Consider the following 27,716-nt stretch of genomic DNA (forward strand, 5'->3'; position numbering starts at 1 on the left):
ACACACACACGCAAACTCACACACACACACACACACACACTCACACACACTCACACTCACACACACACACACACACACACACACACACAAACACAAACACACACATATATACACCTCACCCTCGTCTCGGTTCCCAATCTATGTTAAAACATTTAGTCAAAACTTGACTAAATGTAAAAAAAAAAAAAAAAAAACAACAACTTTTAATCGGTCCAAGCACACAAATAATAAAGAACACCTTGTTCAGTTCTGAGTTTCACAGTGCAATACAACACCATGTTCAGTTCTGAGTTTCACAGTGCAATTCCGGCAAACATTTGGTAACCAACGCTCTCTTTGTTTCGCAGTGAAGTGTACAAAAACCATGGCCCTATAAGGAAGTTCATTCAAACATTATTGTTAGCATGCATCCAGGAGTGGGTTTCTGTGTCGAGTACTTCCGCTACAGTACGATGCCTCGACTGAACAGCAGTTTGTGACCCGGTCAAATTTATTGACGACACAACATTTAAAACCAAAACGGACACTGCCTGTATAAACATGTGCGTGACTTATTTTCACCAATGCACTTTGCTTGCCCTCTTTACTCGTAGTATACTAGAAAGGAAAGTGTGTTTTTCGTCAAAAGAAACATTTCACAGAGTGGCTGCTTTCAATCCGCTGATTTTCAGCAAATGAAAATGGCATAGTATTGGGCAAGGACAAAAATTGGCCAAATATGGTTTGGAAACATATGACTCTATTGCTTCTGACATGATTTGATGGAAATTGATGGTTGTATTTCGTTCTTGGAGTAGGTCACCGCCTCGCTGGGACAGCATTCTGATAAATACGCCTCTAACAATGAATTCGAATTGGGTATGACGGGCGCAGTGGCGAGATGGTAAGACGTCGGCCTCCTAATCGGGAGGTCGTGAGTGTCACAAAGATGTGAGTTGGGTATTTGGAGATAGGTTGAGCTTTGTAAACACGTCGTGATTTTAACCTCCCTAAAGAATGGATTGTTGATGCGTAGCCGTGGACAGGTTAGAAGCGGATATCACGGGTTTCGTGTGATTCACGAGGAAATAGCCCTGGCTTAACAGAATTGTGTTTACGAGTTTGAGTAATATGGCTGGTTTCGAGACCGAGAGAGTTGCAGCGTATCAAACCACAGGCGGAAGGTATCGTCCACTGGACTACTACTATCACAGAAAGACTACAAGGTACGTCACTCACCTTCGAGTCTTCTGTGTTCTTGGAGTCGCTTCCTGGGGAAAAAATATTGTTCAAGACGGTTTGCCTCTTCCTACAGTCTGTGTAAGGTCAAATAAATACAGTTGAATGATTGTTTGAACTGTATGTACCTTTAATTTTCAGCTTCCGTCCGCTGCAGGTTGTTATTAACCATCATTTGGACGAATCTTCGTTTGCGAGCCGCTAACTTCCACTTGGTGTCAAACTCATGCATCCGCACCGAATATGCATACCAGCGCTCATTGGTCTAAAACATATGTAAATATTGTGCAGAAAAGGGAAGCTACCCACGGGAAAGTAATCATCGAATATCCTGTTATTATTTTAACCAATGAGCGCTGGTATGCATATTCGGTGCGGATGCATGAGTTTCACACCAAGTTGTATAATATTGAAGCTTGAATACATAGCTGGAATGTGAATGTTAGTGTATGCAAAGTGCACTAAATTCTAGTGTAACGTTTTTAAGAGGATTCTCGTTGAGCTTGTATTACGTTTTTGTTGGGTAATTTCATGAACTGAAGCCTGTGCTGCGACTTCTGTCTTGTGTGTGGCGCACGTTATTAACAGCTATTGTGTTTTCAGCGTAGCAATAGGGCCCGATATTTAGACGAGACAAGTATAATGCCGACGAGTCGAAGACGAGTCGCATTATACTTGTTCGAGTCTAAATATCGGACCCTATTGCTACGCTGAAAACACAATAGCGTTTATATAGCTATTCTGACATTAAATTCTGTGTTAGAATCATGTTTTTGTCAGCGACAAGTACCAGAATGGTCCATGTCGTTGATTGCAGACGACGGTTCCTTTTCCGCATGAAGCCACGGAAATAACCGAACATTGAAAAAAACCCGGACATGTATTACGGAGACAACTCGAGATAACCGGATGCTTAGCATTACGTCAATATGTTAGGAATCATATGACGTCATGACGTATCATGCTTGCCTACGTAGATTGTATGTTCGAAAGTCTGACTTCTGTTGGGAATTCGCGTGGTGAAGACAGCGGTAAATCTGTAGATGATAAGAGAACAAGGATTGTCTCAGAAGAAACGACGAAATGTTTCAGACCGGTAACTTCATTTCAACATTGCACTATACAATGGACGTTCTATGTGACAGAAGAGTTTGCTGATTTTGTGTTAAACATTGGAGAGATCGTCTGCTAGAATCCGAGATAGGTCGCTTCAGATTGCAGCTTCTGGAAATTTGCAAGGTTTGTTGCCTGTTAAAGAACTGGATTTTACACGTAATGTAGGGCCTATGTCATGTACAGTAACCAACAACAAAAACACACACTGAAAGCAAATGGCATCGTCTGTCGACTAGTCACAGAGTGACAGAAACAAACCTGGCGAGGTATGCGTGTACTTTATACACGTGGAAGAAACCGGAACCACGCGTCTTTGTTATTGCCGATATCGTTTGGATATCGGCAAAAATGGCCAACTTTTGTATCGTTATGCTTTGATGATCGGAAAAGGGATGTGTGAGACCATCCAATCACAGCCCCCGAATTCCCCCACGTGTCTATCAGAATAGCTATATACATGTATGTCAAAGCAGCACCGCCCTGATATGGCCCTTCGTGGTCGGCTGGGCGTTAAGCAAAACAAACAAACAAACAAACAATTTCATGAACATAAATGTTATTGTTACACATTTATGTTATGTTAAGATGTGATGCTATGTATGGTGGTGTCAATAATGGATTAAGTGATCCATGGGTCAAGTATAGCTTGGATATTGATTGTGGACGGAATGACATACATGAAATGATGTCAGAAGTACGTGTGTAATGTTTAGTTTGGAATGTGAATGGAGAATGGAAGTGTGATAATTATTATGTTGGATTACGTTAGGTATTTAGTAAATATGACCAAGAGGGAGAGAAAGGGAAGAATGAACGAGAGAGATGATACACGACTGTTTAGAAAGAAGAGATGGTTTAAGAGAATGTTATATTAAGACTTGGGTTATTCTTTAGGAGTTTCCATGATGGTGTCCGGGGGTTGGTACCCACACTGGAGATGAATTCGTGACGATGTCAGGACAAGAATCCACATCGGCGAAGGTGGAAGGACGGTGGAGTCCCCATCAACACTGGAGTGTGAAACGAACCGGTGCTTTTCGATAAGTGCGAAGGAGTGTTTCCTCGAGGAAGAACTTGAGATATGGATAACGGTATCGGCAAGGATTACAATTGCACAAGAGTGTGTAAAGGACTGCAGGAATGAGAACTACGAATTGGTGAGTGTCTGTCAACATCCTCGATCTCTTGTGGCCACTAAAAGATTATAACGTAATAACATAATATTAAGATAGTATGGATAAGAAAGATTGCTATACTATGTAATCACGTGTATAAAGTGATTACAATATTAGTATGTGAACTGTGCGTTGTGAGTGGAAAGTTGTATTTCTGTTATTGATGTGAAGATTGTGAATTGCTTTTTGTGAGGATAAAATTTAATTATAAGTCTGTATCCTCCAAATTCTGTGTGTGGAGTGTATTGAATTAGAGTGAAAGGAGTTCGATAGGACAGAGCACGCATTATTAAAAGTAACTTCTCTAATTAGATATACCACTTCGAATCCCGGTCGCTGCCGCCTGGTGGGTTAAGAGTGGAGATTTTTCCGATCTCCAGGGTCAACTTATGTGCAGACCTGCAAGTGACTTAACCCCCTTCGTGTGTACACGCAAGCACAAGACCAAGTGCGCAAGGAAAAGATCCTGTAATCCATGTCAGGGTTCGGTGGGTTATAGAAACACGAAAATACCCAGCATGCCTCCCCCGACATCGGCGTATGCTGCCTGAATGGCGGGGTAAAAACGGTCATACACGTAAAATTCCACTCGTGCTAAAAACATGAGTGAACGTGGGAGTCTAAGCCCATGAACAAAGAAGAAGAAGAAAAATTGGGTAAACAAATCTTGAAAGATGACATCCGCTTTGCCGACCCTTCAGTGTCGTTACTCAAACAAACGTTGCTGCTGTTGGACACTTGAAGTGACAAGAGATGATGCACAAATCACGCACAGTGAGATACAGGCATATGGAGGACGGTTGTAACAACTTTTTTTTAAGTTGGTTAGAAGGGTTGGTACTATTTTCTGTTTGTTTGTTTGTTTGCTTAACGCCCAGCCGACCACGAAGGGCCATATCAGGGCGGTGCTGCTTTGACATATAACGTGTGCCACACACAAGACAGAAGTCGCAGCACAGGCTTCATGTCTCACCCAGTCACATTATTCTGACACCGGACCAACCAGTCCTAGCACTAACCCCATAATGCCAGACGCCAGGCGGAGCAGCCACTAGATTGCCAATTTTAAAGTCTTAGGTATGACCCGGCCGGGGTTCGAACCCACGACCTCCCGATCACGGGTCGGACGCCTTAACACTAGGCCAACCGTGCCTGTACTATTATTTTTCTGTTAAAACTACTTGTTTTCAGCTTTCGCAGTTTGAGCCCTGTACACGTACATTTTCGCAAATCATGAGATAAGCTCTCACATTCCAGGGCCGGACCTAAGTTGGGTGAGGGGGGGGGGGGGGAGGTTCCAAATTGTGGTAGGGGTACATTAGTTGAGGGTGCGAAGCACCCGAACCTCCTAGGGGTGTCCGGTTGGAATGGGACAGAACCTGAGCGAGGAATGCAGTGAAACGGAACGTGACAGGTGTATAGAAAACTTGCACACAATAGAGAGGTCAGTGTTATGCGTTACTGAGGCTCGCTCGGGGTTCCAAGTTACTCTTTTTTTGGTCGTATCACTCAAAACTTTGCGAGGGGGGAGCAGAAACGATTAGGGATAGCACTTAACCCTTTTGAAACAAGATAGTACTGATCGTCTTGAACAACTTTTCTTCTTAGGCATTATGTAAAGGTTGCTGTGATTTATGTTAAATAATTTACAACGTCCTCCGTTAGCCATTCTATACAGGACACATCGATATTTTAAACAGCACGTATTTTGATGATGAAATTCGCTTGTTGGTTTTCATGCTTGGTTCTCTCAGGTGCAATGAGGCTGGTTCCGCGTTATACAAATTAAATAGCGTCTGAAGCACCGGCCGTTTGTATTTTCCAGGCATGGGAATTTAAAAAAGTAAAAAAGGCTGACATTTTGAAAGTAAAATGAAAGTCGACGGCACAAAGCACCTAGCCGTATTACTAGGGGGGTCTGGGGGAAAAAATCTCCAAGGAACCCAAATTGTGCAATTTGGTGTCATCTGAGCTCCAAGTTTGCCATTAAATTCAGTTTTCAGAACCATTTTTGCCTCCCCCGTTTATTTTTTCGGCGGAACGAAAAAAAAAATTGGCGGATATTTGTCTTGACCTCTAGCAGAGATGTATATTCCGAGCGCCTGTGTCGATCAACATTTATTTATTTTCCTGGTCTCCGATGATATGTGAAAGGGATTCAATTAGCGTACGTCGTGCTTCACCCGTTTTTCAAGTGGCATTCCTTGTTGAACCACTCGTTATTTGGAGAGTTCGGGTCATGTCACTTTCCCACTGGTCGTCCTACACACTCTGCAAATAGCAACAGTACTTTGTCAACCTTGTTTACCCCCATTTGGATGCTTTCGCTCAAACACCTCAACATCTTTTCTAGTTTGTGTATTGACAACTGGAACCACCTCTAGATATTCATTTTAAAATTCTGATGTTACACCATTATATCATTCTGCTGCCTTAGTATTTTGTACTTCCTACCTTCTCTCACGTATGTTGTGTTTGCTTTTACTTATAAATCATGCCTCATTAGTTTTGTGAAATCAAGTTAGTGGCATTTTCCCCAACAACAAAATGCATTAACCTTATGCCTGTGTGTGTGTGTGTGTGTGTGTGTGTGTGTGTGTGTGTGCGTGTGCGTGTATGTATATGTGTGTGTGTGTGTGTGTGTGTGTGTCAGCGTGTGGTTTTTTTTTGTCAGTGTTAGTGCTAGCGTGTGTGTGTGTGTATGTGTGTATGTGTGTATGTGTGTGTGTGCGTATGTGTGTGTGTGAGTGTGTGTGTGTTCTGTGCACCAAGTTTTAGTACCATCATCCTTCCCAAAGATTGGCGGGCAATGTCTTCCGTGTTTTCTTGTTCCTCTTCTTCTCCCTTTGACATTGTACATTCATCGTTTTCTCCTTTTTACATTTAGTCAAGTTTTGACTAAATGTTTTAACATAGAGGGGGGAATCAAGACGAGGGTCGTGGTGTATGTGTGTGTGTGTGTCTGTCTGTCTGTCTGTCTGTGTGTGTGTGTGTAGAGCGATTCAGACTAAACTACTGGACCGATCTTTATGAAATTTGACATGCGAGTTTCTGGGTATGATATCCTCAGATGGTTTTTTTCATTTTGTTGATGAATGTCTTTCATGACGTCATATCCGGCTTTTCGTGAAAGTTGAGGCGGCACTGTCACGCTCTCATTTTTCTACCAAATTGGTTGAAAGTTTGGTCAAGTAATCTCCGACGAAGCCCGGACTTCGGTATTGCATTTCAGCTTGGTGGCTTAAAAATTAATTGATGACTTTGGTCATTAAAAATCTGAAAATTGTAAAAAAAAAATTTTTTTATAAAACGATCCAAATTTACGTTCATCTTATTCTCCATCATTTTCTGATTCCAAAAACATATAAATATGTTATATTTGGATTAAAAACAAGCTCTGAAAATTAAAAATATAAAAATTATGATCAAAATTAAATTTTCGAAATCAATTTAAAAACACTTTCATCTTATTCCTTGTCGGTTCCTGATTCCAAAAACATATAGATATGATATGTTTGGATTGAAAACACGCTGAGAAAGTTAAAACGAAGAGAGGTACAGAAAAGCGTGCTATCCTTCTCAGCGCAACTACTACCCCGCTCTTCTTGTCAATTTCACTGCCTTTGCCATGAGCGGTGGACTGACGATGCTACGAGTATACGGTCTTGCTGGGTTGCATTGCGTTCAGTTTCATTCTGTGAGTTCGACAGCTACTTGACTAAATGTTGTATTTTCGCCTTACGCGACTTGTTACATTTAGTCAAGTTTTGACTAAATGACGAGGGTCGTGGTGTATGTGTGTGTGTCTGTCTGTGTGTGTGTGTAGAGCGATTCAGACTAAACTACTGGGCCGATCTTTATGAAATTTGACATGAGAGTTCCTGGGTATGATATCCCCGGTCTTTTTTTTCTCCATTTTTTCGATAAATACCTTTGATGACGTCATATCCGGCTTTTTGTAAAAGTTGAGGCGGCACTGTCACACCCTCATTTTTCAATTAAATTGATTGAAATTTTGGCAAAGCAATCTTTGACAAAAGCCGGGGTTTGGTATTGCATTTCAGCTGGGTGGCTTAAAAACTAATGAGTGAGTTTGGTCATTAAAAATCGGAAACTTGTAATTAAAATTATTTTTTTATTAAACGATCCAAAAACAATTTCATCTTATTCTTCGTCATTTTCTGATTCCAAAAACATATACATATGTTATATTTGGATTAAAAACAAGCTCTGAAAATTAAAAATATAAAAATTATGATCAAAATTAAATTTCCGAAATCGATTCAAAAACTATTTCATCTTATTCCTTGTCGGTTTCTGATTCCAAAAACATATAGATATGATATGTTTGGATTAAAAACACGCTCAGAAAGTTAAAACGAAGAGAGGTACAGTAAAGCGTGCTATGAAGCACAGCGCAATCGTTACCGCGCCAAACAGGCTCGTCACTTTCACTGCCTTTTGCACTAGCGGCGGACTACGTTCAGTTTCATTCTGTGAGTTCCACAGCTTGACTAAATGTAGTAATTTCGCCTTACGCGACTTGTTACATTTAGTAAAGTTTTGACTAAATGTTTTAACATAGAGGGGGGAATCAAGACGAGGGTCGTGGTGTATGTGTGTGTGTGTGTGTGTGTGTGTGTGTGTCTGTGTGTGTGTGTAGAGCGATTCAGACTGGGCCGATCTTTATAAAATTTGACATGAGAGTTCTTGGGTATGATATCCCCGGATTGTTTTTGATTTTTTTCGATAAATACCTTTGATGACGTCATATCCGGCTTTTTGTAAAAGTTGAGGCGGCACTGTCACACCCTCATTTTTCAATAAAATTGATTGAAATTTTGGCAAAGCAATCTTTGACAAAGGCCGGGGTATGGTATTGCATTTCAGCTTGGTGGCTTAAAAACTAATGAGTGAGTTTGGTCATTAAAAATCGGAAACTTGTAATTAAAATTATTTTTTTATTTAACGATCCAAAAACAATTTCATCTTATTCTTCGTCATTTTCTGATTCCAAAAACATATACATATGTTATATTTGGATTAAAAACAATCTCTGAAAATTAAAAATATAAAAATTATGATCAAAATTAAATTTTCGAAATCGATTTAAAAACAATTTCAGCTTATTTCTTGTCGGTTCCTGATTCCAAAAACATATAGATATGATATTTTTGGATTAAAAACACGCTCAGAAAGTTAAAACGAAGAGAAGCACAGAAAAGCGTGCTATGCAGCACAGCGAAACCACTACCGCGCTAAACAGGCTCGTCAGTTTCACTCCGTTTTGCACAAGCGGCAGACTACGGTCATTGTAAAAAAAACTGCATTGCGTTCAGTTTCATTCTGTGAGTTCCACAGCTTGAATAAATGTAGTAATGTCGCCTTACGCGACTTGTTTCTGTTTGGCCCCTTTCTGTACTATCCCAACCCCACACATACTAGAGGAATACCCCGGCTTCGCCGGGTGAATCGCGAGACAGAGTATGCAGCGTGGCGGTTCGCCGGCTTAGAGCACGTGTTGAAAATTGTCATCCACCAGTTTGTGCCCGGGGTCCACCTGAATATGCCCACCAAATTTGATGCAGAATATTTACGATGGGAGGGGTAGTATATATTAGTGGCAATATTTTGAAGATGGGAGGGATTTTGTACACGAATTGCAATACTTAGATGTACTACCTGTGCAGAAAAGCGCTGTGCAGAAAAGCGCTGTGCAGAAAAGCGCTGCTTTTGTGTTGCGGAAGTGAAAGAAGTGAAGAAGTAGAGCCGAACAAAAAAGTGTTTATTTTCGTAATTCGTATCGTGAAACAGAGTATTTATTCACCGCGGTTCACCGCAATGCAAACACACACACACACACACACCACACCACACCACACCACACCACCCCACGCACACGCACACACACACACACACACACACACACACACACACACACACACACACACACACACAGAAGCCGTATATGTATAGATATATAGAGATAGATTACAGTGGATTTTTCGCGTGGCTATAAATAGATTCGACCTTTGCACTTTTACAGTGAGGACAACGGGTGGAAGGAAAGCGTTCTGGACAGTGACCTTCTAAAAATAGTAACGGGAATATCTGAAGCTGCTTGTCATACCGTAGCATTCTGATCAGTCATCGCTCAACGGCTATCGCCAGTTATCTCAGAGAATGAGCCGTACTCATTTTGACCTGAGTTCAGGATGATACCGTAGCTGTGATCGGAAGATCAAACTTCAGATTTTGAAGAAGCTCTTTCTCATTCAGTATTCTTGCAAATACCGTACGGGATTGACGCCACACGAAGGAAGGGAGACAAACGCGCAAAACACTGGAGAAGATAAGGAAGAGTTACTGGGAATGGATCTACAGGAAAACCAAAATCGGTTCACTGCGCCGCGCTTAGAGCACGTGTTCAAAATTTTCATCGACCAGATTGTGTCCGGGGTTTAGCTGAATATGCCCACCAAATTTGAAGCAGATCCATCGAGAACTTTGGCCGTGCATCGCGAACACACAGACACACACAAGCCGTATATAGATATAGATTGCTTTTCTGTTTGCATGAATATTCTCAAAATATTATCTTGATTTCGTTCTTCATCTTTTTTATTTTTCTTCTTTTATGCATCCCTTATATTCGCTAATATAAACTATATGCTCCAGCGTGGATCCTCGATGTCAAATATTGTGTATATGTCACGGTAGAACCAGCAATCTGGTAGGATCGGCTATCGTACCGGTACAATTGCCGATCGGACTTTGTCCCGGTACAACTGCCGATCAATGTTTTTACAATGAAAATCGGGTGTTCTACCAAAATAGGCTGGTAGAAACTCGGATCGGCAGTTGTACCGGGACAAAGTCCGATCGGCAATTGTACCGGTACGATAGCCGATCCTAACAGTACAACTGCCGATCGGACTTTGTCCCGGTACAACTGTCGATCAATGTTTCATTTGTACCGGTACGATAGTCGATCCTACCAGATCGCTGGTTCTACCGTCACATATGTGAAGTGGAACTATTATGATGGTATAATGGATATGAATCTTGAGTGAGGATACAAAATTAGAAAGATGAGTTATTTTGACCAAGTGGTACTTAGAGGGGCATTCAGTCAAATTTCACCATTTGCAACAAAATCTAAATCCTTTATTATCCCAATATAAAAGCATTCCCATTATCATTTAAAATTAAAATCCATAACCTATGATGACGTATTCGTGCAAGTGGTCGATTGTGGATGACACTTTGTTGAACAAGGAAGGCCTGCTCGCTTGCATTTGCATTTCCTGTTGTGACACTTTCCTCTGCATGAGCAAGCTGAACTTCCCTTTGCTGTCCAGTGTGTGACAATTCGTGATGCTTTGATGACGCTTATTTCGCTCAGTGATTCAACATCGACGTTTTGAAGCTGGCTGAAGTGGACATTTCGCAAATCCACCATATCGACCGCTTTGAATTTGTTCTTCAGAAGACCTCCGGACCACTGGACGAGAATTCCTCAAGCAGTACAACACGCTCTGGCTGCCGATTTTATGGAGTTTAAAAGTCTTATGGCACCATGCTTTGAAATGGCCACCACTTGAAGTTCACAGCGCTCACCCTTCTCCAAACTAAGAGCTGAGATAATTTTCTGGTACTTTGCTTGGTCAATACTAAATGTAAGGCGGTTCTTTTCAGATAACCGCGCAACATATTGGTCATACAGTTCGTAAAACTTCCCCTTCTGTTCCTCTTCCATCGTTGTCATTTGCAGAAGTGAAAAGTCAAGTATGCGCTTCCTTTTGACAGTGACAAGACATTTTAGCTCGTCGTGAACTATTCTCATACGCTGAACGGCTGAACATTTGTTGACAGTGACAAGACATTTTAGCTCGTCGTGAACTATTCTCATACGCTGAACGGCTGAACATTTGTTGAAACATTGATCGACAGTTGTACCGGGACAAAGTCCGATCGGCAGTTGTACTGGTAGGATCGGCTATCATACCGGTACAATTGCCGATCGGACTTTGTCCCGGTACAACTGTCGATCAATGTTTTTACAATGAAAATCGGGTGTTCTACCAAAATAAGCTGGTAGAAACTCGGATCGGCAGTTGTACCGGGACAAAGTCCGATCGGCAATTGTACCGGTACGATAGCCGATCCTACCAGATCGCTGGTTCTACCGTGACATATATAATTTTATCCTACATACGTGAGAGAGACACCCGTGAGATGATAATCGTTCAAATCACACGTGTGTATATCATGTAAATGAGGTCATGTTAAGCAAGTCTGGCGGGGACCTGTTTTTCCACCGCTTATGATGCCAAAGTCACCGAGACAAACGTCATTATAGAAACAAAAATTGTGCTCGCTAATAATACCCTCGATACATTTTTAGAACTAACACGTCACACCACACTTTCAGAGTGACGTTTCTTTACTTTGACGTAATAGATTGCACGAGGCTTTAGAAGAGATCGAGGTTCCAAAACAAGCGTTTTCAACTTAGCTGCCTCGACTGCAGGACATTTTCAGTAAAATACACGTAAGTACAGTATGTAGGATAAACAGAATACTACATGGCTTGCTGTGTCGTACCAGATTTACACTCGTTGCTTTTTCAAATAGTGAACAGCTCGCTTTCGCTCGCAGTTCAATATTTAAAAAAAAAAAAACTCGTGTAAATCTGGTACGACACAGCAAGCCATGTAGTATTCTCTATATGTCAAAATACTAGAATTGGAAAAAAAGTATTTTTTGAACGAAATCACCTCTTTCCTAAAAATCGTCTGTGTTTTTATATTTAGTCAAGTTTTGACTAAATATTTTAACATCGAGGGGGAATCGAAACGAGGGTCGTGGTGTATGTGCGTGTGTGTGTGCGTGTGTGTGTGTAGAGCGATTCAGACTAAACTACTGGACCGATCTTTATGAAATTTGACATGAGAGTTCCTGGGTATGAAATCCCCATACGTTTTTTTCATTTTTTTGATAAATGTCTTTGATGACGTCAGAGAAAGGGAGAATGTACGTTCTGGCTCACCGATTCCGACAGACCCTAAATATTAACGCAAAATAGGCTTCTGGACTAAACTTTTACTAAAATGAAACATGCGACAAAATCAGAAAAATACTGCATAAATCCATACAAAAAAAAAATACAGTAAAGTAAGGTTGTTTTGAACCAATGCCGGGTCTGTCGGAATCAGTAACCCAGAACGTACATTCTCCCTTTCTCTTATACAACATTCTTAAGCTCAATACGCTCTCTCATTTACAAACTTTACTTCATATGTTCTTTCACTGTTAGAATTATATCTGATACATGCAATGTGACTGTCTAAACGAATAGTTAACTCTTTACAAGTGATTCTATTTTTACTTTTTCTTCCCGTCCTATTTGAATCCCCTTTTTTAAAAACTGCTTTTTCAGATCTTCTATATCGATTGGCTTGTTATATTCAGCTCGTGTTTTTGTTTGAATACTTGCTTTCTTACTTTTGTAGTCATCAAAGTCTGTTTGTATCTGTTTGAATTCTTCGTCAGAAACTTTTGAATCTTCAAGTGCTTTACTGATAGACAGTTTTAGGCTAGACAATTTTGATGATGCAAGAGTGGAAATGGATTCGTGTTTTTCAAGCTTTTTCACAATTTTTTTCATTATAGCTGATGCTATAAATGATAAACCACCAACTGCTGCTGCAACACCACCTAGGATTAGAGAAACTGGAGTCCCTACTCCGGTAGCTAACAGAATTGTTCCCGTTACACCTGCAGCTGATGCAAGGATAGTAGAACCAGTGCTGGCATTAGAAAGGCTGTTGTAAGTTGTTGAGTACTTACGTCTAGCGCGAGAATATTTTTCTAATTCATCTTCTAGTTGTTTTTGTATATTACTAATGTGCGCCAGTCTGAATTGTTGACTTTCTGCTGCACTTTCATCAATATTAGGATAAAGCTTCACACTGCTAGTCATCTTTTTAATGCAAAATATAAAATATTTATCTTAATTCTCACTGGCCAGTGTTTCTGCTAAGCTTTGAAGCTGTTCATTGCTTAACACCTTATCTGTATAGTAGAAAGCAATCAAATCAAGATAAGTAAGATTAATACTTCTTATTTCTGTTAAATTATTTATATCTGCGTTAACAACAACATTTTGGTTTGACGTCTGTTTTTTTATTGTGTTAGAATCCTTTTGAACAGCAATAAATACTCTGACTTCTTCAACATTTAATGGTCTCCAGTTGAGATTTATTCCTCTCATTAGAACAGTGTTTGTGGTTTCTTCCCTTTTCCTGACAACTATATCAAATATCATAGTTGCATTCTGCCCTATTGGAAGCTTGGGTATAAAATCGACAATGGTGTCAGCGTCCTTTTCAACACTTTGTTTTCTGTGAATGAGATAGTTGTTCTTATGGAAAGGTTTAACTGCAACTTCTCCCCTGCTGTTAATCGCAGGAACAAGGCTAACAATTAGTGGTTTAGCATTGATTGACTTACGGAATGTGTCGTCTTTTCCAACAAGAGTGTATGGACTCACAAATTCAAACTTCATTTCCCAGTCAATCTTTTTTATAACAGGACTAAGTACCCATTTTTTATTCTGATGTTTCCACATGTAGTATATGTCATCGACAATTGGATCAGGTACATTAACATCACGGATTTGACCTAGTTTGAGGAATCTTGGTTTCTTTTCATCGTCGATTTCCTTTCTCTTGTAATGACCAGTGTCTGTAAACTCGAATGCATACACTGCACCAACTTCAGCATTGCTCTCAAAGTCGATAGCGTCTGCTAAATCTTTCAACTCTATAGTTGAACATGCAACAGGATAAATTATTGTAGGTCCACTCGACATTTTAATACTCAATATTTTATGGAACTATTTCCAATGTAATGTTAAACAAACAATCAACTGGTTGTCCACTTTGATTTTTCAGATCAATGTGTAGGAATTCATGACACCCTTCCTCCAAGTCCTTGAACTGAAGTGTCTTAAATGTTGGCACGTGCATTTTACAAAAAGAGGCATCACTCGGTGGAAGAATCCTAAGCAGATCAGAACGCTGATCATTAAACAGATTATAGGATGTGTTAAGCTCTCTCATGTGAACAAACAGTACACTGTTAACATCCATGTCAATGGGACGTGTTCCCTTGTATATATTTGTAATTCCAAGCATATCAAGGAGTTTGGTTGGAAACTCAAATGATCTGTTTACTTCTCTAGTTTTGGGCATAGTAAGAGTAGCAATGAGACTTGCATGATTTAAACTCGCTGTAATACCTACTGGAGCAAACAATTCTTTCTCTAAAGTGCAGAAGTCATAGTAACCATCTTCTACAGAATGTGTTTTACCATTAATTCTAACCCAGTTGTTATTCTTTTTTTTACTGATATTATACCAAGTAACCTTGTACATAATTTCATGCAGTGCAACTTTCATTCCTCCATTTTGATTGTTGATAGGGTTTGCAAGTTTAACTGGCACACCAGTCTTCACATTTGTTAGTGTGATAAACATTTTTTATTCAATAACAAAAATGATTCAGTATAAATTCAACAAAGACGTTAAATACAAAACTGGACCATATTACAATCCAAAGACTATTTCTTTCCATGAGTTGGACTTTGCTGTAACAGAAACAGAATCCATTCGCGTTAAAGTGCCTGACCCATTCCATTCTTACCTAAATCCCCCAATCAAAAATGATAGTGTTCCAAAGATGTGGAACTCTCACCCAATTCAGTTCTATCAGAATCAGTTAAACTTTGCAATATTCTGTGCAACCACAGGATGTGGAGTGTCCTATGCAGACCACATGAATAATTCAAACTTACTGACAAAGTGTGTGTACACATTTCACGTTTACTATCAGTGCAGGAGAATCTTGTCTGAACTTCAGGCACCAATGCCGCATGAAAAGAGCTGGAACCCATTCAACAATAGGATAAACATGAAAGTGTATGAGCGTCTCTGCAATGAATTCAATATAGATTTTAAGACCGACTTTAGGCAAAAGCAAGACAAAAACCATGGCATGGGAACACTATATTTATGGGGTGTCCACAGGAGGTATAATTTTGATTACTGGCCAGGTCATACATCTTTTTCTTCAAATGTGCAGGTACAGTTAGGATCAATAGAACAACAGCACCACAATGCATGGACTACTTTTATATTAGACACCGGCAAAGGTTTCACTGGATCAGGTGTTGAAAGGATCAATGAATCTATCCGAACATATGCGTGGTGCTTGCTAGGCTCGCAGGCACAGACACGATCAAACATACTGAGAACAAGCACAGGGTTTGGTGCACAGAAACAGTTGTTATCAAATTTAGAAGATGTCATAAACTCTGCAGTTGATCTGCCTTCCAGCATCAAAAGGTATCAAGACTCTCTCCGTTATGCAAGATCAAAAGTTGACTTTGCTGTTGGTAACGGCCTTTACATGTTACCTTCTGATCTCCAGCTGCAGATTGGAACAATAACAAATTATAACAATGAAATCATTATTGCTAGTGACACCCAGCCGCTTGGAAAGGGTGAAGAACTGAATTCAGAAATCAGAACGATGCTACAGCCATATCACAATGAACAGAAACAAAGCGTGACAAGTGAAGATCACGCTGCAGGTGAAGATCATTCTGTCACTAGTGATGATCAAGCTGTTAGTATTAGTGATGATCATGAATCGCAGAAGACTGCTCTAGTAATTGGTGGAGTGGGTGTAGGCTTACTTTTGCTTTATTCTCGTTAGCAGAACACCTGCAATTAAAACTATTAGAGTCCAGAGATGTTCAGCCATGAAACCAACAACTTTACCTGCAAAAGATAACAGCCAGCTAACAATTGAACCAATGATTCCTGGAAGTGCATCCAAAGCTTTTGCTGCTAGTTTCTTTAATAGTTCTGCAATGTGTTTGAGTTGTTTCTTTACCCATCCCGGATCAGATGGAGATGAAGGTGAAGGTGGAGGTGGAGGTGTGACAGTGCCACCTGTGAGTGTTAACACTAATGTGCTTATTGCAAATCCTAACGCAGTTAGTATACTAGCTATTGTGATTCCCTGCTCTCTGAAAAGCGTTCTAATTCTTTCAGCAAGAGTTGTGTCTTCGTAAAGGATTCTTTGAATTGTATTTTTTATTCTGCTGACCTGTGTTCTCAGTTGTTCTCTATTGTTACTTAGAACTTCTAACCTTATGGCTTTCTCCTCCTGCAAATCTTTTAAACGCTTAGAAATTCTGTTTTTTACTTCTTGTTCTAGGTTCAAATCATCAGCATCAGCAAGTTTGTGTTTCTCTTTGTTTATATCTTCATCCAGCTGACCTAGTTTTGACAGATTATTTGCTATTTCACCTCTGATGGTTTGTAGTGATTGATTAAGGGCTTCTATTTCTCTCATAGGTAATAGTTCATGTGGAGTCTTCAGTGAAGTTTCCTCAGAAAAAGAAGTCTCTATCTCTTGTATAAGTTGATCAGCCTCATCTGCAAGTTTATTAAGATCTTGCAATGGAACAGATTCTATTTGAGTAGCAGTTGGTAGTCCTAGTTCTGCTTTTTGAAGTAAGGAAACAACATGGGAAGATGATGACCGTGTGCTAGGCACAATATCTAATTGCCTAAGTCGATTAGCAGTAAGTTTTTGTTTTAGTGAAACTTTTGATAGAAACTTAGCAGGATTAGATTTATATGTAAGTTGGACTTTTTCTCCTTTATCGCTAGTTGTATATAAATGATTTGCTTCCATTTTGAATTGGTTTGGATCTAAAACATCAGGTTCTTCTCCTAAACTTTTGTAGAAATCTCTAACTTTACCTTCCAGAAGTTCATGTCGTGCCACCTCATAATGCAGTGAATGATGGTAGGGAACCAAAGGGATTGCTTCGCTCATGTCGTCCGCTGGCTCAAATAAATCTTCAAATCCACCTTCTGCCATTTGTAACTTATTTTTTATTTTGAAAATAAAAAAAGATGGCACAATCGTTCGGTTCTGTTCTTGATCCTTACAGAAGGCTGAAAGAACCTCTCGGGGTAAAAGGAATAAGGCAAACAGTTATAGTCACAAATAATCCTTCTACTATTGATCAGAATGAAATACTTACTGTTAGGTTTCCTAATCTAGGTAAGAACGATGTTATTGTACCAGGCACTGTAAGACTATCATTCAAATTAGAATTAGAATCTGGCTCAGATGAAAATAGGACTTTGGCTTATAATGTAGGAAGAGCAATTGTGAGGAAGATTACTGTCAAACTGGAAGGGCGGGAAGTGATGTCATTGAATAATGCAGATGTATTTTTAGTTTACGCAGATAATTGGTTGACTGACAATGAAAAGAAAAACAGAGTGTTTCAAGGGATTCAGTCAGACAATGGGATAAAAGTTAGAATAGGAGCCGGAGATAAAGCTGACAATAACAAAAAAGATAACGCTGTCAATGTTGCTTTTGGAAACAAATTTTGTATTCCACTTGACTTTGAACTCATAAATTCACATCCTCCCTTCTATCAAGGAGCATTGCGTGACAGGCTGTCATACGACCTGACTTTCAATAGTTATGATCGTGTTATGCTTTCACAAGACCCGGAAGCAAAGTATAAGGTGTCTGGAATTTCTTTAGAGTTTGATGTTGTAAACCATCCTGAACTGGCTAGACTTATAGAAAATCAGTACAGTTCTAAGCTGCCTATCTATTATGAAAGAGTGTTGAATCACAGTACACTTTCAAAAAGCCAGGCTGATCCAATCTGGAACATTAACTTGAATACACCAGCTAGGTCAATGAAGGGAATACTTATGTTGTTTGAGGAACCAAAAGATTCATATGAAAGGCAAATAGAAAAGTTTTACAATCCACTAATCAATAGAGTATATTGCACAATTGAAGGGCAGCCAAACCAAATATTTGCATCTGGCATGCTGCCATACCAACACTATGATGAAGCAAGAAAGTACTTTACTGGAGGAAGATTGAAAGACCCAACATCTGATCTTGTGGCTAAAGATCTACATTTACACGGTGTTGGCGTAGAAGATTTCTTGACAAATAAATATGCGTTATGGCTGGATCTCAGAACAACTGACGACAACAAACTGCATGGAAGTGGAAGGCGAATTGAAAACGGATCAGAAGGAATCACAATACAAATTGAAAAGGAAGTAGGGAGTAGTAGTAAATCAGTTAAGATCTACGTGTTTGTTGTGTCAGATGCGCAGTTAAACATCTCTGAAAGCAGATTACAGGATATTGTTTATTGAACGTGTTAAAATGAAGTATCTAGATTTTCTTCCAAAAGATCCACACTGTTCTTTGATTTGTGGGGCAACAGGTTGCGGCAAAACAAGATATGTTTTGGATTTATTACAGACTGTTTACATAAATCACTTTGAACACATAGTCATATTCTGTCCAACCATAAAGCATAACAGAACATACAAGGAGAGAAAATTCATATGGTCTGATCAAAATATATTTATTGTAAATCCTTCTGATCGTCTAAATGTTTGCTTGGAGCATTATTTCGATCTTTTTCAGAACACGCCAACACTGTTTATTATTGATGACTGTGCAGCAGAACGTGACATTGTTAGAAAGAAAAGTGCACTAGCAAAGCTTGCATTCAGTGGACGACATGCATTAATATCAGTTTGGATATTAACACAAAAATACAATGCAGTTCTGAAAGACTTTAGAGAGCAACTCAAAACAATAACATTGTTCTATTCAAAGGACCGTGACAGTTTTGAAGAGTGTCTTCGAGAAAATGATGTCATTGAAAACAAACAGGAGAGAGAAAGAATAAAGAATAATCTGAAATCTTCTAAGCACTCGAAACTGGTTTTAAAAACTGATCAACCAGTTCAGTATGTATGTTTGTAGAAATCCTTGCTAAGTTCTTACTCAAGTTTTTACTAAGTTCTTGTCAAGTTCTTACTCAAGTTCTTACTCAAGTTTTTACTCAAGTTCTTACCAAGTTCTTACTCAAGTTCTTGTCAAGTTCTTACACAAGTTCTTGTCAAGTTCTTGTCAAGTTCTTACTCAAGTTCTTGTTAAGTTCTTGTCAAGTTCTTGTCAAGTTCTTGTTAAGTTCCTACCTAAGTTCTTACTCAAGTTCCTACCTAAGTTCTTGTTAAGTTCCTACCTAAGTTCTTACTCAAGTTTAATTTCTAGATTTTAATTTTATTCTGCATCAAAATAAAATGAACTGTGATGAATTGCTGATGCAGACTGCTACAGATATTGAAATCTGTGACAGTAGGACTATACCTGATAAAAAAGAAAGATTGTATTCACTTGCTGTTTGTGGAAAAACAAAACACTACCTTGGGCAGCAGTTAACTGTGGAAGAAGTACAACATCTTTCCTCAGAAGATATAGAAAAGTATCATGGACGGTATGAATCAGTGCTTGGTTCTAAGATGGTTAGAAGTATTGGACAGACTGTTATAGGTTTGTACACAAAGATTTTTGGACATTTTACACCTCTCGACTCGGAGGAAGACTTAACACATGATCTAACTCATGACCCTGTTGTTTCCAAGTCCCTCGAATCTCTTGCCTGTGGCCTGTATTATCGATTTGGTTCTTTATTAGTACCATTTGTTGCTGGATTAATTACTTTCAAACACATTAATTTTCAGAATAAAAAAGATGACAGATCAGTTGAAGCAGACAGTGGAGCAGACGAAAATACCAGAAGTGAACACAGTGACAAAGAAACCTGGTAGAGTAGAAGCAGGAAAAAAACTAGCCGAATGGAACAGACAAAAAAAGTTAAATCAAAAGGCAAAGCAGAACATTATGTCTGAAGTTGAGCAGACACCAAACATTCCTGAAGTGACTAAGGTCACACAAACTGATCAAGAATTAAAATCTTCATTTCTATCATACAGAAAAGTAGCTGTAGCAGCTGTTGTTGGAGGAGGTGGATACTTGCTTTACAAACTTTGGCAAGGCAAATATAAAGTGTCAGAAAAACCAAAATCAGAAACACCAAAATCAGAAACACCAAAACCAACAAACAAAGCAGTACAAACAATAAAAAAGCCCACAGTAGTACCTGCAGTGGATTCATTTCATATGGAATAATTTTAATATTTTAATTTTGATAACATAAAAATGAGTTCTGAAAAGACAATAGTTAATCTAGTTTATCACGCTGCAGTGATTGGAGGCTTGAGTGTAGGTTACACAATGCTGGGTAAAAGTCTCATCAGAATGAAACCAGCCGACTTGGGAAAGTTAGACTTCGAAGACGGTGCTAAACTAATTGGTGTTGTGACAGCTTCCTTTGCAACAAAAGACTTCCTGGTGAAGCAAGGAATTATTCCAGAAAATATAAACATGTAAGACAATAAAATGGCTAGCTTGGTTATGATGGTGGGAGGTGCGATTGTAAATGCGCTTGCATTTTCTGGCAGCAACTATTTGTTTTCTAAACTGCAAAATGGTGAAGAGAGGGAAAGGCACAACAAAGCCATGGAACAACTGGCGAAAGCACAGGATGAATACGAGAAGAAACGAATTGCGCAGTTAGACTTTATGAATGATAAACTCAGGCAGCAAGGACATGCAAACAAAACCTTTGCCAATGTTGATGCAGCCATTCAAGAATACTATCTTGTAACTGGAAAGAAAATGAAGACAAGTGCTCCTCCAAAACTGGGTGACTTTTATCAGCCTTCAGAAGAGCAGAAGGTGGGCGAGATTGTTTTCATTGTTATTGGTATGGCTGTTGTTTACTTTATTGCGCGTGCTGTCAAATCTTAATATTCTGTCATTTAAAAAACCATGAGTGATGCTTTGTTATCTAAAATATATTATTCCCCAAAAGGATACTGGAAAGGAAGAACTGCTATTGACAAGCTCAGTGACGCAGCAGGTGTTTCTCAAGATATAGCAAAGAAATGGTTGTCAAAGCAGGCAGTTTGGCAGATCTATTTACCTGCACCAAGAAAAATTACACGACCACACTTTGTTAACATTAAACCGAATGACACTCATCAAATAGACCTGCTGTATTTACCGCATGACACAGTCAGAAGGAAGAAATATAAGTATGCACTGACTGTAGTTGATGTTGCAACAAGATACAAAGATGCTGAACCGTTGACAGAGAAAAGTGCTATAGCTACAGCTGTTGCCCTGCAAGAAATTTACAGACGTGGACCACTAAAGTATCCCAGAATGATTCAGTGCGATGATGGTAAGGAGTTTAAAGGAGCTGTCAACCAGCTTCTGTTAAAACATCATGTTACAGTGAAGAGAGGTATTCCAGGAAACCACAGGTCACAGGCTATTGTTGAGAGCTTTAACAAACAGTTGGCAGAAAAACTGTTTTCATATCAGTACCATCAGGAATTTTTGGACACAGAAAGTAAATTGCGTAACACTGAATGGGTCAAAAGATTACCATCAGTACTTAGAGCAATGAATCTGGAGGTATTTAAAGCTACAGGGTTAAGACCAGTTGATGCAATCAAACAGAAAACAATACCTGTTGCTCCAAAGTCAACAACACCAGTGGCATTACTACCTTTCAATCAGAAAGTCAGATATTTATATGCACCCGGTGAAGCTGAGGGTGACAGCAGGAAGCGTGCAACGGATCCAATCTGGAGTATTGACATTCATGAAATCAAGAGAGTAGTAGAGACAAATCCACCTATATATTACTTGAGAGAACCAGCACCGCAAAGAGCCTTTGTAAAAGAGGAATTACAATTAGTTCCACGTGGTACAAATGTTAAATGATTTTTTATTTCAGATTTTATAGTGTTAACAAAAATGGAAGCTCTGAGAAAGAATTCTAAGCAACTTCATTTTTTTAATTTATATTTTTATTTTGAGTTATAAAATCAAACTCACAGCGATGGAAGACTCTGTATTAGAATCTTTATCGACAGTATTTGACACCGTTGAATTACAAGTAACGGATCCTCAAAATGTGCAGTCCAGTGTGCAAGACGCCATTGAACAAATTCCAAACAATTTGTTGATTGAACCTCCAGTAAAAGTGCAGATAGTCAGTTTGATAAAATACAAAACAGTCAGTGATGAGGTGCTAGAAGTTCATGTTTCAACCAGACAACTAGCACTTAATTCTATGGCAGAATTGAATGGAAACTGGGCAGATGAAATGATGAAACGGTTTGAGCAAGCTGCAGAGGATGCAAAGATGAAAGGATCCGGATGGTCAGAAGGTGAAATTATAAAAATAGAATTGAAGCTAAGTAAATTTGCCCCCATCAGAGGTAGAAGTTACATACCTTTACCTCCTGCTCTTGTCAAAAAACGTGCTGTGCTGAACATAAAGAATGATGATGACAAATGTTTTATGTGGTGTGTTCTGGCAAGACTGTACAGTGTAAAGAAAAATGCAGAAAGAGTGTCTAACTATCATGCATACAGAAATAAACTAAACTTTACTGGTATTGAATTTCCTGTCAGCATTACAAGCATTGACAAATTTGAACAGCAAAACAAACCCATCACCGTAAATGTTTACACGTGGGATGAGGAAGATGAACTGAAACCAGTCAGAATATCAAAGAACTCACCAACGATTGGTGATTGTGATACTAACCATGTTGACATGTTACTAATGACTGATGGTGTAAAATATCATTACACTTTGATTCGTACAATGAGTAGACTGATGGCGAGCACAAGCAATCACAATAGTAAACAAGACTTTTGTAGGCGATGTCTCTTGCGTATTCCATCAATTCATGCAGCACTTATACACAAGCAACATTGTAAGAGCGTTGATGATGCGGTTGTGAAGTTAACAACACCGCCGCCAGACAGCAAAGTGTATTTTAAGAATGTATGCAAACTACAGAAAAGTCCTTATGTTGTTTATGCTGACTTTGAATCTATCATTGTGCCATATGAAGGACCTTTACCAAAAGACCTGCCTAAAACAGTAACTCTAAGTAATCATCAAGTCTGTTCATATGCATTTATTGTTGTTAGTTCAGATGGTAAACATTCTAAACCGCAATTGTACAGAGGACCTAATGCAGCAAAGAACTTCTTACAGCAAATGAACCAAGTGCGAAATGACTGCTCCAAACAACTGAATCTTTCAGACATTGTTATGAAACCTGAAGACCAAGAACAGTTTAACTCTACCACACAGTGTTGGATATGCGAACAAAGTCTAACACCAAACACAGACAATCCAATAGTAAGAGATCATGATCATGTAAGTGGGCAGTTCCGAGGAGCAGCACACAGCAAATGTAATCTACAATTAAAGTTTGATCCTAAGACTTGGAAGCTTCCAATCTTCTTCCATAACTTGCGCGGTTATGATTCACATCTGATCATGCAGGCAGTAACTGATGAATACAAAGCAAGATGCATTGCGCAGTCTTCAGAAAAGTACATGGCCTTTACTCTGAATAGTTTACACTTCTACGATTCTGCTCAACATCTGATGGGAACACTTGAGTCTTTATCTTCATCACTAACTGCTTTCCCAATCACATGTAAGTACTTTGACAGTGACTTAGTTAGAAAGGGAGTCTATCCATATGAATACATGGATTCGTGGGAGAGGTTTGATGAAGATGAGTTACCACCAAAGGATGCTTACTTCTCACGGCTGAAGGGTAAAGGTATAAGTGACGAAGACTATGAACACGCTAAGACTGCATGGAATAAATTAGGATGTAATACAATGGGTGATTATCATGATCAATATTTGTTGGCTGATGTTTGTTTACTTGCAGATATATTTGAGAATTACAGAAGAACATGTATGAAGCACTACAATCTAGATCCTTCACATTACATATCTGCACCAGGCATGAGCTGGGATGCATTTCTTAGATTTACAGGAGTAAAGATTGACTTGCTATCAGATCTACCTACACTTCAGATGATTGAAAATGGACTACGTGGAGGAATCAGTATGGCTTCACACAATTACTGCAAAGCCAACAACAAATACTTGGACGACTTTGATCCTATGAAACCTTCTAATTACATCATGTATCTAGATGCAAACAATTTGTATGGTTGGGCAATGTGTCAGACGCTTCCACTTCGGAACTTTAAGATCTATTCAGGACCATTTTCACAATGTGTTGTGCTGACAATATTAAAAGCAGGCCCAGACAGTCGAAAGGGATGGATACTAGAAGTTGACTTAGACTATCCACTATCACTTCATGATCTACATAATGATTATCCTTTAGCGGCTGAGAGGTTAAAAGTAAACCCAAGAGAACCTCCAAAGCTGGTGCCCAATCTGTTTCACAAAAAGAAGTATGTGTGTCACTACAGACTGTTACAGTTTTACATTAGACATGGATTGATTTTGAAGGCTGTTCATCGTATAATTTTATTTGATCAAGAACAGTTTATGAAACCTTACATCATGAAAAACACAGAACTGAGAACCAAAGCCGCTGATGCATCAGAGAAAGACTTTTTTAAACTGATGAACAACAGTTGCTTTGGTAAGACAATGGAAAACCCACACAAGAGAAAGGATGTTAGACTTGTTACAAGAGAAAATGAGGCCATCAAGCTGACATCCAAACCACAGTATCAAGACTTTAAATACTTTCATGAACAGCTGTATGGTATCTTAATGAAAAAACTTGTAGTCAAGCTTGACAAACCAGTATTCATAGGCTTTACTGTGCTAGAGTTGTCAAAACTGTTGATGCTTGAGTTTTTGTATGATTATTTGAAACCAAGATATCCCAAATCGAGAGTACTTTACACAGACACAGATTCATTCTTACTTGACATTCCAGCGGATGACATTTACAAAGATCTAGAAGCTGAAAGTCCTGCAGTAAAAGGAAAAGATTCTTTTTATGACACTTGCGACTACCCTAAAGAATCACCATTGCACTCAAATGTTAACAAGAAGGTTATTGGAAAGATGAAAGATGAAATGAATGGGAAGATAATTAAGGAGTATGTTGGATTGCGTGCAAAGATGTACAGTGTTGCAAGTGAGAAAGGGGTGGTTAAAAAAGCAAAGGGTGTAAGCAAACAGGTTGTAAAGTCGAGCATATCGCATGATAACTACAAGGAAGCACTGTTTCAGAAGCGAGTGTTTTACCATGACAACCCTAAGATCAGTTCCGCGCTTCATCAGATCAACACAACTATTGTAAACAAGAAATCTTTAGATGCTAATGACACAAAGCGCGTTTATTCATCACCAGAATATTCTTATGCAATTGGCCACTGGAGAACAAACGCAAATAGTCTGAGTGTGTAATAAGAATTTTTGTCAATCGGGAAAACCCGCTATGACAGCTTTGTTTTGACTGCAGCGGGGGAGAGGAAGTTGCTTGCGTTTGGGAAGTGTTTGTGAAAGGGGAGTACTAGGCTTTGTTGAGTTTCAAAGCAGCCACCAAGTACACTTATCAAAAGCTTGAATAAAATAAACAAGTCAATTGAATAAGTTAACACTCGGCGGCCGCCCGAAGGCAGCCTTTGAAGCGAAGTGAAGCGTAGTGAAGCGTAGTGAAGCGAAGCGTTGAAACAGAGTGAAGCAAAAACAATAACACAGCTGAAGCAGGGTGTTGAAGCAGGATGATTAAGAAGACAGCCAAAGCAGGGCAGGCGCAGCAAACCGTACATGCATGATCGTTACTATATTTAGAATCACGTCATTACTATTTTTGAAACCGTACATGCATGATCGTTACTATATTTAGAATCACGTCATTACTATTTTTGAAACCGTACATGCATGATCGTTACTATATTTAGAATCACGTCATTACTATTTTTGAAACCGTACATGCATGATCGTTACTATATTTAGAATCACGTCATTACTATTTTTGAAACCGTACATGCATGATCGTTACTATATTTAGAATCACGTCATTACTATTTTTGAAACCGTACATGCATGATCGTTACTATATTTAAACACTTGTCTAACAGTGCAGGCGCAGTGTGATACTTCTGTTGTTGCGCACAAACAAGCACTGTAAGTCTAAGACTGGGACTGTTGGAGCTCTGATGTGACAGGAATATGCGGCGTTTCTGACCAGTACTCTCTGTACTCTTCGATCTGGAGCATCTCTTCGATTTGTTTAAGTTTGCCCATGATAAAACTGATTGGCAAACCAACAGTGGTAAATCGCGGAAATGCATAAAGCGATCTAGCAACGGCGCGTAGTCTACGCGCATGAACATCGGAATAGCCAGTTTTTGCTTTCAACCAGTCAGCCCACGTTTCTTTCATTCTCCCTTCTTTTCTTTGCTTCTCCTGCCATTGTTTGCACATAATCAAAAACTGTCCAAACTGAATGTAAATTAAGATTTGTTGTGCGTCCTGTCTTTTGAGATTTCTTATCCCTTTTTGCAGTCTTTCCACAATATCTTTTTCATTTTCTGCTTGAGCAAAATAAGCATTTGTGAAAGCTTCTGTGGATATAGCATGGCTAACATCTGCTTGGTTTGAAACGAGATAGTGATGTAAATCACTTGGCGTTGTTGGTTCTACTCTCTTTTTCTTTCCGTCTTTTTCTTTGAACAAATCTTCTATCTTCCTTTTTGGTTTTTTGGGCAGTCTCATTAATCCTTCTGTTTTAGCCTTAACTGCTATTAAGGCCATCTGCTCAAAATATTTTCTATTCTCTTCTAGTACATGCTGTTCTTCTTCTGTCCAAAATTCTGATGGTGTTGGCGCTGGTAGTGGGACATTACAAGCTTGTTCCATGTCAGGTAGAATTAAAGTTGTTGGCCGCCTAGAATAATCTAACAATTCTTGATGTCCTGAGCTAACCCTATAGATTCTTGAGACAGGCAAAACACTTTTCTCACAGAAAACACGTCTTCACACCACCACAGCACCAGGAAAAATGACAAACACACGCTGGCTCTTTGGAGAGCGTCTAAAAATAAAGTGGCTTAACCAGGTTGCAGGCCTGGCAAACACACGCTGGCTGTTTGGAGAGCGTCTAAAAATAAAGTGGCTTAACCAGGTTCTGGGTTACTGATTCCGACAGACCCGGAATTGGTTCAAAACAACCTTACTTTACTGTATTTTTTTTTTGTATGGATTTATGCAGTATTTTTCTGATTTTGTCGCATGTTTCATTTTAGTAAAAGTTTAGTCCAGAAGCCTATTTTGCGTTAATATTTAGGGTCTGTCGGAATCGGTGAGCCAGAACGTACATTCTCCCTTTCTCC

At 39.2% G+C, this 27,716-nt stretch overlaps 1 protein-coding gene across 2 annotated transcripts in view; it reads left to right on the forward strand.

The window, feature by feature from the left end:
* Window positions 1-356: 356 nt before the first annotated feature.
* The window catches only part of LOC138979954 (uncharacterized), a 52,609-nt gene continuing 25,249 nt past the window's right edge, over window positions 357-27,716 (forward strand). Inside the window, exons 1-2 of one of the 2 annotated variants that reach the window (XM_070352721.1) lie at window positions 357-1,299; window positions 3,229-3,491. The gene's annotated coding sequence lies outside the window, so the exon portion shown is untranslated. The remainder of the gene's footprint in view (window positions 1,300-3,228; window positions 3,492-27,716) is intronic. The other variant, XM_070352720.1, reaches the window with a different exon arrangement.

Source organism: Littorina saxatilis, linkage group LG11, assembly GCF_037325665.1.
Source record: "Littorina saxatilis isolate snail1 linkage group LG11, US_GU_Lsax_2.0, whole genome shotgun sequence".
Classification (NCBI taxonomy): domain Eukaryota; kingdom Metazoa; phylum Mollusca; class Gastropoda; order Littorinimorpha; family Littorinidae; genus Littorina; species Littorina saxatilis.